Raw genomic sequence first — 12,848 nt, forward strand, 5'->3', positions numbered from 1 at the left:
AATATTAAATTAATAATTTAAGTTTGTTTACCTACAGTCTCATGTTTTTCAAGAAATCTTTAAGCTGAAGATTTCATTTTAAGTAATTGCAAACATCTGATCTAGTGCAATAGTTTGACAGCTGGAAAGTGTAACATGGAAAATGTGTAAGAGTTTGCATTTCCACAGCCTAACACCAGTCAGACTTCTGCTATTTTGCTGCCTTTGTACCAGCCTCTTCCATCATATCATACATTTTAATGGAAAAACATTGCAGTAATCAGTTTGAGAAGACTTAAAACCAGGGATAGAACCTGACTTTAAAAAAAGCAAAAGCCTGGAAATATTCTCCAGTGGGAAGCAATTAGAACAGTACAGGAAAGTTAGGTGCTAGTGAGTGCTGCAGAAGGCAAACAGAGCAGTGCAGCCATGGAAACCATCGCAACAGCAGGTCCTCTCTGATGGAATCCACAGAACCTCAGAGGGATACACAGAGCTCCCAAAACTGCACCCTCTTCCTTTCTCTGCTTCCTGCTTCCTTCCTCTTCTGTCTTGGTATGAATCATCATCGGTGAACAGGTGAAGAGGAGCTGTCAATCAATATGCTCTGTGGATTCCAGAAATAGGCTCCTGAAGCTCTTGTCAAAAAAGAAAAGCTTGTTCTTTCCCCCATAAAATATGCATTATTTCCTAGTTGCCCAAAGCCCAAAATCACAAGACGTATAACTTCTTTTAAAAAATGGAGTCCCACTTGAAATAATTTCTTAGCCAGCAGATGACTGCCCCAAAATGCCACAGTTTTGAGTAGAGGATACACAGCTTCTGAAAATAGGCAGAAAACTGTCAGACAGTATGTGCAAATGAGCCAAATAGATAAGAAAAGGTATTTTCATAATTTATGAACAGGTGCTAGCAAATAAATATAGCCTACAAAATACAACACTCCATTACTCTTGCCTTATTCTCTAACTAGAGAACCGTATGTGTTATAAAATCCCCAAAAATAACCAAAAATAGTGAGTGGTGTTCATTACTGATGTCATTCCACTGAAGCTAGCACAGACACAGTGGGGAACAGAATCTGGATAAGCATCTCAACTACCCTTATTTAGATGAGTACTACTTAAATAAAATCCATTTAGCAATTGTTCCTGCAAATCCTAATCTTTTAATATGTAATCCCTAGTGGTAGTTAAAAAAAAAAAGAAGAAGAGAAAGGAAAAGAAAAGAAAAGAAAAGAAAAGAAAAGAAAAGAAAAGAAAAGAAGAAAAGAGAAAAGAAAAGAAAAAAAAGAAAAGAAAAGAAAAGAGAAAAGAAAAGAAAAGAAAAGAAAAGAAAAGAAAAGAAAAGAAAAGGAGGTTTAACTTAAGACTACTTTAAAACACTTCAGATACCATACAAAATGATATTGCAGAACCATATGAAATACGTCAAAAAGAAGTAGAAAACAAACACAGATACCATTCATTGTGCTTTTAAAAACTCAACATGTTCATATAATTAATAATTTGGAACGTTAAATAAAGAAGGATCTCCCTGTCTGAAATGTAATTGTTTCAGCATACTTTTACATGGATATGTCTTTACATATCGTCTCCCTTCAGGAAGTAGCTGAAGACTAGCAATGTTTGTAAATCATTGTGTAAGCAGCCACAGAAGTATTTAACCACAGCAGCATTAAATTCATTTTGACCCAATTTAACTAAAACCCCTGCTTTTTAGAATGATGTTTTTACCATCATTTACACATAAATCCAGTCACAGACATGGTGGTGAAAGGACTGAATGGATAGGGGACCCATGCTTTTGATTTGTTTTGTGGGGCTTGTGGAGATTTTCGTGGATGGGTTATTTTGGCGCTGGGGGCCGGGGCGGGGGGTTTAGTTTGATTCTGATTACATCAATTTTTCTTTGAAATTCCTTTGTAGAATTACTTCACATTTATTATGAGATCCACGCTGCCGGCGGGGGTGAGCAGGGAAGAAGGACGTGTCCTGCTCTCCGCCGACGCTGCCGCTCCCCGGCCCCCGCAGCAGCCGCTCCGCGCCGCGGAGCCCCGCGGGGCAGGGGCCGAGGGGGTCCGCGCACACCGCCCGCCGCGGGACGCCACTGCCACCTGCTGAGGGCACCGAGCTACTGACGGTCCCGGCCCCCGGCAGACCCCCCGGCCCCCGAGGCCGCCCCCGGGACAGACTGCGACGGATCGGGGCACCACCGGGGCTGAGCGTTGCCGAGGATGCGGAGGATGCGGAGGATGCGGAGGATGCGGAGGATGCGGAGGATGCGGAGGAGCTTTCGGCCCCGCACTCAGTTGCGAGCGTTCACCCAGCAGCATCACAGCGCTAAGGACGGTATCAAATACAGATAGATTTAGGGCCACTGGTTTGTCCTTCCTTTCCCTTCCCACAGCTTCTCAGTTTACAAGCTCCAGCTTTTTAAAGCAGATGGTTGGGATGTCTTAAGTGAAATGAAATGTTTAGTATCTTCATGGTTGTGGAGCATCTCCACAATGTGTGTTTTACTGTAATTTTTTTCCCCTTTAAAAAGCACATTGTTTGATTTCAAAGATGTGCTTTAGGAAGAGAATGTGCTGCTTCAGTGGGCAGCAAATAATTATGCAAGAGAAGGTAAGGTTACACCGTGGAAATTATTACTCCATTTGGGTGCATGAACCCAAATTGCCTTCAATAAGGCTCTCAACCAAAAGCAATGTGCAAAAAATATTGTCACATACCATAGGAAGGAGAGAAAACCTGCTTGTTTTGTAACCGGGAATAATATCCTAATCAATATTACTTGGGGTTTAAATCAACACTGGTCTTCCAAAATTGTCATCAGTATTTCACATGCTCCCCTCTTTAGAAAATAAAGTCAGTAATTCCTTGTCAGTTGAGCAGAAATAAGCAATAAAATGTTTATTACTTTCTGAAGCCCATTTGTTTCAGCAGGAAACTGCCTCCACTGTTACACTACTCGAGTGTACAGATTCCCTCTGGAAACAGAGAGGTGTCCTTATCTGTATGGATTTAAATATGGAAAGAGACAGTGAATGGAAAGAACAACTTCAATAAGATATTTTAGGTTACAACTGAATCGTGTGTTTATGGCACCGGACAGTGTGCTCTGCAAAATGTTCCAAAACACTAATCTCTAAGCTTTCAACTATTTCTCCATTCTGCTCCAAATGTTCTGTGAAACATTTTAAAGAAAAAACAAACAAACAAAACAAGGTTTGCTATCAGGATCTAACATAAAGAAGATAGAATGATTACGATAAGCATTTCGAACTGAGTTACAAAGGCAGCTTGTTGGTTTTACTTACCACCCATATTTATCACTTAGGCCATCATTTAATTTTGAAATACATACAAGTTTTGCTTCCAGTACATGACCCTTACGTTATAAAAGCAATTTTAGAACCATAGTTTTATAGTGAATCTTTTAGAAGATAATGGCTTAAATTTCTACTTTCCCTCTTTATTGCAGTGATAGGATAGCTGCTTCTATAAACCAATCTAGATAATATGTCATATCTCTCTTCAGCTGCTACTGCTCACACGATATAGGAAACCTTCCTGCTACTGGTTACTCATTAAAGTTAAGTGGTAGGGATCCACATGACAAGGTTAAGTTTCAGCACTTTAAACCCTGCTGAAAGTTGCTAATAATAATGTTTAATTTTCATTCCAAGCATTTATGGTATCATCAACTTGAGCTGGTTGTTTTCTTCTTCTCATTAGTTGGAACCAATGAACCTCTCTGCAGAATAAAAATCTTCAGGCAGAATAACAAAATAGCAGTCATAAATAAAACAACATAAATGGTTTTAATGGGAATGTCCTATTAACCAGAGCCAAAGTTTGATCAGGATTTTAAAAAAGGGCTAGAAATTTCAACACCCTAGCAGGGAAATTTTAACAAAAACGTGATATTCAGACTGGGAGCTCTCAATGCTTTCTTTAAATGGTCCACTAGGTAGGGCAATTAAAGTAACTAGTCCCTTATAAAAAAATAAAATTAAATGCTGCCTTTTTATTTGGGGATAATAAGATTTCCAACAAATCATCACCCATAACCTCTTGATACTGAAAGTCATGCTGCAAAAATTTCAGCCAAATTCAAACCATCTCACAAGGAAAAGAAAGAGATGAGAAAAGGAAGGATGTTTGCTATGGCAGGGAGGGCTGGAGAAAGGAATGGGAAGTCAGTGTGCTGCAGAGAGTTGGGACCCATGGTGGAGACAGGGCAGGCACCTGGTCCTGTGATGTTCTTCAGGGTTATGCTCACATGGGACTGTGCTATGATGCCTCTCTCTGCTTATTGTCACTGCTCCTCTCTCCTTCTTAGAGAGGCAATTGGAGGAGCTATTACATCGAAGGCAGATACCACTGCTACCCTTTCAGCCCTCTGCCCCTGCACGTAAGGTTTGTGATTTTGCCACAGGGGCAGGGTATCAGCAGTGACAGATGCTTACGTGTCCTTAGAGTATTGACCAGGTCAAACTTATCAATGGGTTTTTATTTCACGGGGTAGGTCATAAAGTATTCATTGCCAAGGTCATCTAGACTCATGGAATATTTTAGATTGGAAAGAACTTCTAGAGGTCATCTACTTCAACCTGTCCAACACGCGGCTCTCATCAAATTTATGCCAGGTTCCTTGAGGCTTGCTAAGCTTTGAAAAACTCCAAGGACAGAGATTTCACACATATATGGGCACCTGTGCCAGTGTCTGACAACCCTCATGGTAAAAGGTCGTGGGTTTTGCCTTATATCTATATTTGTGCATCTTGCTTCTCATGCAAATACTTGCCTAGTAAATCTGGCCTATGACATTTAATCATCCTCTCCCTAGCCCTACAAGGATATTAAAACCCACTTTTGGCTCCTACGTTTCCTTGCAGACAATAATATATGTGGATACATAAAACAAGATAGCTTTAGATTTTACTTTAATTTTATTCTGCTTTGAAGCTAAATAATTACCTCCAGCCTTTCTCTAGGGCTACTGTTAGATCACCCCTTTAAGCAGTGTGGGAAAAAGTCCTGTTCTGAACTATCATCTCATTCCCCATGTTTATGATTCCTGCTTACCTGTTGTAAATTCTCTCACTATTGTTCCTGTCTTACAGCCTCACTAGATGACCTAGATTCCTCTTAACATTTCCTTTCTTGTTTTTCACCTTTCTCCTGATTAAGACTTTTGAAGTGGGTGCTTGAGGATGAGATTTAAGAACATGTATAAGTGCCTAACCATGCCTGCAGAAGCAAAAGAAGGTATTATTTTCTGATGTGCTATGGTTCCAACAGCTCCAACTGAATGCCTTTACTCATCCAATTTACTCATCCAAGGAGCTCTTGAAGGCCCTATTGACCTTAGACACTCTTGCCTCCATCTCTTTGTGGTTTATCTCATGACAGGAATGAATCTCACTGAATTCAACAGGAACACAGTAGTAGAAAGGAGGAGTCCCGAGCACACAATTCTCACTGAAGGTTTCCAGCCTTCTCTGATACACTAATGGAAACACATTAACTGTCAGAGTTCTTATCAATTGCTGCTTTCTGTGGTGCCTCTAGCTTATGAGTAAGTTCTTGTTATGTCACCTGAGTAACTCAGAGGGCACATCTTATTCAAATTCTTTGAGGATCATAGACGCTGCCAAATTATTTGAACCAGCACATGAAAAAGGCCAAATATCTTCACAATTTTATGAAAAGGGGCAGTAAATTAAATTTCTATTTTAAAATGCACCTTCAGAATATATTAGGTTAGTGATTAACAGTCTAATTTAGAAAGAATGTCACTTCAGTTACAATGAATTACAATAATTTGGTTTTGAGTCCTACGTTTAGGCTATGAATAAAATTTCAGGTGGAAGAGCATTTGTATGCAAATGAACAACTAATGATCTTTAGAGAATATAAAGTCCCTCCTAGAACTTCAGAAAGACTTTAGATGACAGTAGACTCTGTGCTTTAGCCCCTAAAATTTTAAGTCCTATTTCAAGAGTAGAAACCAGACTCCTATGATAGGACTGAGCCATCTCAATGATACATGAAGTGTATAGACATCTTCACATGAGGGCCAGACAAGACAGGGCACCAAACAAGGAACCTTTTAAACTCTCCAGAAGCACGCAGACAGTATCTTCTCTTGTGCCCCGTACATGAGATTACTGATGCTGCCAACCGGTCCCAGTGGTCAGGGGTCAGAGTACTCCCTCAAGCCTCAACATGGCTCTGCTGCCCAGGAGCAACACCTAGAGATGTACAGCAGTTCTGAAGTATAAGAACTCTGAGGCAAGAGCACCTTAAGTGGTTGGCTCTCTCCTTGCTGCTCTGCACAGACTCTTATTAAAATTATTTGGACCAAGGAGAGTAAAGGTGAGAACATCTCCACTATCTACTAGTTAGTATATAGAAACAAACAACAAAAATGGTTCCAGTTGAATCAAGTGAAGACTGAGGTGCTTCTATATATTTTCAGAAGAGAAAAAATTAGGTGATTCTAAAATATTAATGTCCAAAAATTTCAATGCCTCAAAGATTAGGCCACAATTAGATAGGAATTTTCAAAATCAGAGCTGCCGTAGTACAAGTGGAAGAGATGTGCAGAGATGGAGAGAGAGGAGATGGCCAGAAGTCCATGTTTGGCAGATAATAAAGGTCACTGTAGTTTAAAGGAAAAGCTCATAAGATACACCTCATGTATTTTGTTACTTCATCTGCCACCAGCTTTTTTCAGGTACGTCCCTAGATGCCTAACTAAGACTGGATATCACTGTGTCTTTAAGGAATTTTTCTAGCTCTAGGGATCAAGCTAAACTTTCACAAAATATTTTCTCCATACCAAAAGAAACCAGAAATAAGTCCAAACAACACAACAACAAAAATGTTTACTTGTTTCCTACACTAGAAATGTGAAAAAAAAATCCTCTTGATGAATTTGTAAGTATCTGTATTCTGACCTTGCAGGATTTCTTCAAGTCTGCTGTGGGTTGTTATCATGCCTGCTGGAAGGAACTGCTGACATGCAAGCTAACCAAATCACACTCTTCTGCTTGAAAACAAGCAATTTTGAAGGCAATATCCCAAGGATTTTTTTCATATGTAGAAACTCTTCTAGGCTATAAAATCTGCAATTAACATTGACATTTTTGATTGGCATGTTTTCTTCAGAACTTCTAGGTATTTTGAGGAATATTATTTTGCAAATCCCTGTCTTCTAAGAAAACAAACTTTTCTATCTGAAATAATATTTCATATTCTATTCTATTCTATTCTATATGTATTATATTCCCAGTTTAGGACTCTAAACTGTTCTGCAGTTCTCAGTATAGACTATGGGTTTTGGTCTTTTCTCTTTTCTTTTTTCTTTTCTTTTCTTTTCTTTTTTCTTTTCTTTTCTTTTCTTCTCTTTTCTTCTCTTTTCTTCTCTTTTCTTCTCTTTTCTTCTCTTTTCTTTTCGTCACGTGACTTGTTTTGCTAGATTAGAGAGTGGTAATGATCTGTGGCAGGGTTTGCACCCTTCAAGACACATGGCTTTGTTTTGTCACCAGACTGTTTGTTTGGGAGTCCAGATAGTTGCATCACAGACGGAGGAGAAGAGGAAGGAAGGAAGGAAGGAAGGAAGGAAGGAAGGAAGGAAGGAAGGAAGGAAGGAAGGAAGGAAAAGAAGTACCACAAAATAGTAAACAAACAAACAAAACCCATCCAAAAAAACCCCAGAAGGTGAAAGAGGAAGTGAAGCAGATGAAGAGTAGAGCCATTTAGGAGAGCACTCTTGGGGTTAGATAATGACTTTACAGGGAGGTGAGGCATACCTTATTAATGGAGAGTGATGTTTAGATATTTATTTAAGTAGGAATTAATGGAATAAAATAATTCCCTTATCAGGGATTAATATCTGATGAGTAAGAGGAAATACTAGAAGTCAGGAAGCAAAATGAACATTTTTCCAGGACAGGCCAGACAGCACACAAGTAAGGCCAGGAATTTCTGCCACTGATCATGACCATGTGAGGAGAGGAGGCCAAACTGTTCCTCTAGCTGGGAAGGAGCAAACAGGTCCTGGCAGAGGAAAGGGTCCATTACTAGCAGTTTGGGAACTGCCCTTGGATTTTACAGGTGTAATAACCAGGCAGAAGTGTTTCTAGCATGCCTGCAGCCAAGTAGGCACAGGTACTGTGAGTGAGCCATACATGTCTTGTCTTCTGATCAAAATTTAGCCTGTGCTGGTAGTTACACAGAGATGGACTGCTTGGAATGAAAGTCTGGGCACAGGATAGCTCTTTGTGGAGGCAGGTCTTCCTCAGAGATAGTACGTCCTAGCAGTTTACCATCAAAATCAACACATAAATGACACATCAAAACTAAATTTCTTTTGAAGGTACTCTCTTGAGTTTAGGGTTAAGGGACCGCATGAAGAAGAGACAGTTGGGCCATCCTTTCTGCTGTGTTCAGTGTATGAATGCCTCATGCTATTGACAGCCTTGCTTCTTCAATTTATGTGAAAAAAGTTTGCAGGAAAATATTCCAACGTCTTGGAATATTAATGCAATGTATTCCAACATTTTTTAATATTAATATCAGAGCCCCGCTACAGCTGCTAGCATGATACATGCGCTGACTGGACAGCTTATAATGTGCATCCTAACATGCTGTTCACCTCATCTGACATTTTGCTCATGGTTTGTTATGCAATAGTGATGCTTGATTTGGGTTTTTCTGGAGGTGCATACCATGTATTATAGGCTACACAACAGGTCAACATCATAAATGAATTGTTCCTAACACCTATGTGCTTTGAAAACTTATTCCTGGCTCTTGTATGCTTGTTACCAAGAATAGCTATGAGTATGCCCTCCTCCATATAATTAGGCAGAAAGCTAAAAATCTTACAAAGAGATGCAAAACTAGAGCATACATGATACCTTGCACTATTATATAACGTGAAAAAGGTTATTAACAAGGAACTCAAATGAACTCAAAACATGATACCACAGTAAACCGACCTTTGCAAGGTGTTGCTACGAAGGCCCTCCAGCTTGCACTCTGGCTGCTTTTCTGCTTAAAACAGCCACATTGTGCGTGTGATTTCTACTGTTCCCTCTTTTGCTGCATTTGAGCATCTCACACTGTTTCATGAATTTATGCTAACAATCCCTCTGTGAAAAAATTGCTACCACCCCCTGTGACAGATAAGTAATTCAGGCACAAAGACAGAGAGATTCTTCAAATCCATGAAAATATTAAAAGTTGCATATAGGTGCTCAACTGGTTTTCATCAGCTTGGTAAACATCTATCAGTGACTTGAGGCAACTACATGCTCAGGTACTTTGGATTTGATGTGGATAGGCTCCAGATCCTATCTGTCCTAGCAGCATGGAGCAAAGCAGTGAACTGGACCTCCTGAACTCTGGCCAGTGCCCTCCAACCTGGCTGGTCTTCTCTTCCTCTTTGTTTTTACCCTGTAACAAAGTTCTTCTTTTATTAGTATCTACCCTGTGTCACAATTAAACCAAGTGCATTTCGGTATACATGTTACTCATTTGCAAATTTAGTCATTGTGAAGGCTTGCTTAATATTCTAGTGTAGCTAATCCCAAAACTGCCCTAGCAGATGCCTTAGACAAGAAGTGTACATGATCCAGCAAAAAAAAAAAAATGTATTATAAATAAGGGAATAAGAGACTATCACTGCTTTTTAAATTGCTTCCTCTCTTCTATGAAAATAAAACCAGAAACACTGGTGTAAGACGGTATCAAAAGTACTTTATCAAAAGTAACTCACTCATTGGAAAGAAAACCCTGAAAATACCAAACATATGTAACATTTGGTTCCTGATCAAAAAAGATTACATGTGTCAGCTGATCCTTCCACGAGTCAGGATATGTAACACTTGATGTATACATTTGGAAAATGCAATGCAAACCTGTTTTTTAAAAATCTGGAAGAATATGCTGTTGACGTTTGCCATAAAGCACAGTAATAATGGCTCTAAAGTGGCACTTCAGAATGCCATTTTCCTTGTACCTCTGCAGATGTGACATACTGTACCTGCAGCCTCGAGAAGTCAAGATTCCTTGGGATGTTCTTGCCTTGGAGATTTCGTCAAGTAGATCCTCTTACTGACATCTGAACCCAGGATGACCTTGGACCATGTGAACATGCTAGAATTTCACACAACTCATCTCTGTAGGTATTACATAGTCTGAAGCCAAAATATCAGGGGAAATTGTTGTCCTATAAATGCGAACCTGTATTTTGCAATAAATAGTTAGATGAGGACTAGCTTTGTTACACAGCACAGCTCCTCTGCCTGCTAGAGGGCAGGCAGCTGCCTGGGTGCTAATGATCCCCTCCGCATTCAACCAGCATATCATGCCCTGGTTATCTGACATATGAACAAGTAAGGATCAGATTCATTATCATAAATGTCTTCTCATAATACATACTTTTAAAAGGATTTATTTAATAGCAGATAACAGATGGGAAAATAGACTTGTTCACACACTTTAAAAAATAAAATAATTCATCACTAAGTGTATTACTTTTGTTAGCTTCTAGTTGTTCTGCCATCTATGGCTACATTTCAATACTGGCTCAACTTGTGCTCACAGACTGTTTTCCTTATGATTATATAAATTAATTGATGATTTTAAGCACCACTAGAGGGCACAGAATTATAACAATATTTCTTAATGGATCACAGAAAGTACATCAGGAACTGGAGTTCAGTAATGTTCATAGTTTATTGGCCCAATCGTTGGTTTAAAGCCTCAGTCCTATCAACAGTGATGCACGTGTGCTGCTGTGAGCTGTGCCATTGCCCAACCCAGCAATTAATCGGAGCTCAAGGGTGAGTGCTCATGGGACAGAGGCCTGGCTGAGTGAGTTGGACCATGAGCTCTCAGTTAAGTTTGGCTTTCCAGAATTTGAGTATCAGCCCTCAAATATTTTACTCAAGTGACTAAGGCCACTAGAGTTTGAATCTGAGCATGGTTCTGGAGGAGTGGCTGATGGTAAAAGAATGTAAATGAGTACAGAGGGATGAAAAAAATGAAGAGTATAAACACTTGCATATATCAAACCAGGGAAATGCAAACAAGTAGTAAATGAAGGATTAACTAACTCAATTTACAATTCAAAGAAAGAAGAGTAGATATGTGCCACTGGAAAGCTTAAATATTAATGGAATTTCTGTGGATAGTTGTATCAACTACTTAACATCTGTTTTGACATGTGTGCTGTTTCTGCCATCCCTTATCACGAGTGAGTGGCCACTGTGGTTCACATGTTAGAAAGTTCCTGTCTGAAGTAGCCTGCAGTGGAGGAGAAAGTGTAGTGAAGACAGGAAGAAGGTTAAGCTCTGCATTTAAAGACATCCGAATGAATGGCATTGGACACATTGTAGCAATGAATTAGTACTGTTGGTGGGTCCATGTTGCATTAGCAGGGGCACAAGTTAATGTTCACTGTCAAAACACGAGATGTGTCTCAGCTTCCTCTTTTCTGGGCGTTGAAGATGGTGTGTTAAAGCTTGAGAGCCTGGCCTCTAACCAGCCAGCACAAAGACAAAAAAACCCCCAAAACTAATTTCTGAATGCTTCTATTGAATTTCGTTTAACATTAGCATCCACCTTACTGTTTGTCATTAACACTTCAGGAATTAGTGTCACATTTTCACATCAGGCTGCAAAACCAGTGACATGAAGCTATTTTTCGTGAAGTGGGTGCTGAAGTGCCGGGCGGCGGCTCGTCGTGTCCCCCGGGCAGCGCAGGGCTCCCAGGAGTCCTCGGGGGCCGCCGGGCGCTGCCGAGCTCCGGCCCCGGGAGCGGCACGGGCGGCGGCTGCCCGCAGCAGGCGGCCGCGGCGTGCGGGAGGAGTGCTGGGGGGTGGCCGGGGGTCGCCCGCCGAGCACGGGCGGTAACCCGCGGGCAAATCGGGCGCGGTGCGGCGGCCGGGCGGGCAGCACGGTGCGGCCGCGCCTGTGGATGCCTGGGTGGGTGGTGTTTTTTTCCGCAAGCTCACCTTGATGCGGCGGGGCGTTAAAGGGCCGTGCTCGGCAGGGGGAGCATCGCTGTCTCGGCGCAGCGCGGGCACCGAGCGGCTGCACCGCTGCGCTCCGGCGGCACCGCGCCGGGGCCGGAGCTGACGGGGGCCGTGGGGGAGCCCGCAGGGAGGGCAGGCCAGCCGCTGCCCCTGGGATCTGCTGTCTCGCTGCCGCACGAGGCCGGGACACGGCGGAAGCGCCGGAGCGGCGTGCCGGGCCGCGCCGCCCCCTCGGGGGGGACACCCGGCGGCTCGTCTGCGCTGCCCCACCCGGGCCGGCCGCGCTCCCCGCCCGCAGTGGGGTCCCGCCGCCGGCCGATCCTCCCCCGCGCCGCCGCCGGGACTTACGGCAGTTTTGTGACTTTCTCGGACTTACATGGACATTTCCCGGGAGCGCGCGTAGAACGCGGGCGCCGCGTCCCGCCAGCCGCTCGCCGCCCGCCCCGCCGCGGGCACCGCCGCTGTCTCTGCCGCTCCCGCCCCGGGACACGAAGGCTCCCGGCGGCGCGGCCCCCGCCTGCCCCACCGGCCCGCCTGCCTCGCCGACTTTCTCCGCCGCTCGGAGCGAGAGCAACAGCTTGCCCGGCCCGGCCGGGCCAAACGACGCGGGAGGCAGCGAGGGAGCGGGCGGCGGCAGGCACCACCGAACCGCGGCCTCTCCGCCGGAGCCGCGAGGAGCTGCCCTCCCTCCCTCCGCCCCGTCCCGGGCCGCGGAACCACGCCGGGCGGAGCTGCGGGGACCGGCGGCGGGGCGCCGCCGCCCGGGAGGAGAGCGCGCCCGGGGGGGCGCCCGCTCCCTCGCCGGGGCCCC

The sequence above is a fragment of the Corvus kubaryi genome, unplaced genomic scaffold (assembly GCF_017639235.1).
Source record: "Corvus kubaryi isolate FWS band 111438036 unplaced genomic scaffold, C.kubaryi_AGA036_p1.0 split3-73, whole genome shotgun sequence".
Classification (NCBI taxonomy): Eukaryota; Metazoa; Chordata; class Aves; order Passeriformes; family Corvidae; genus Corvus; species Corvus kubaryi.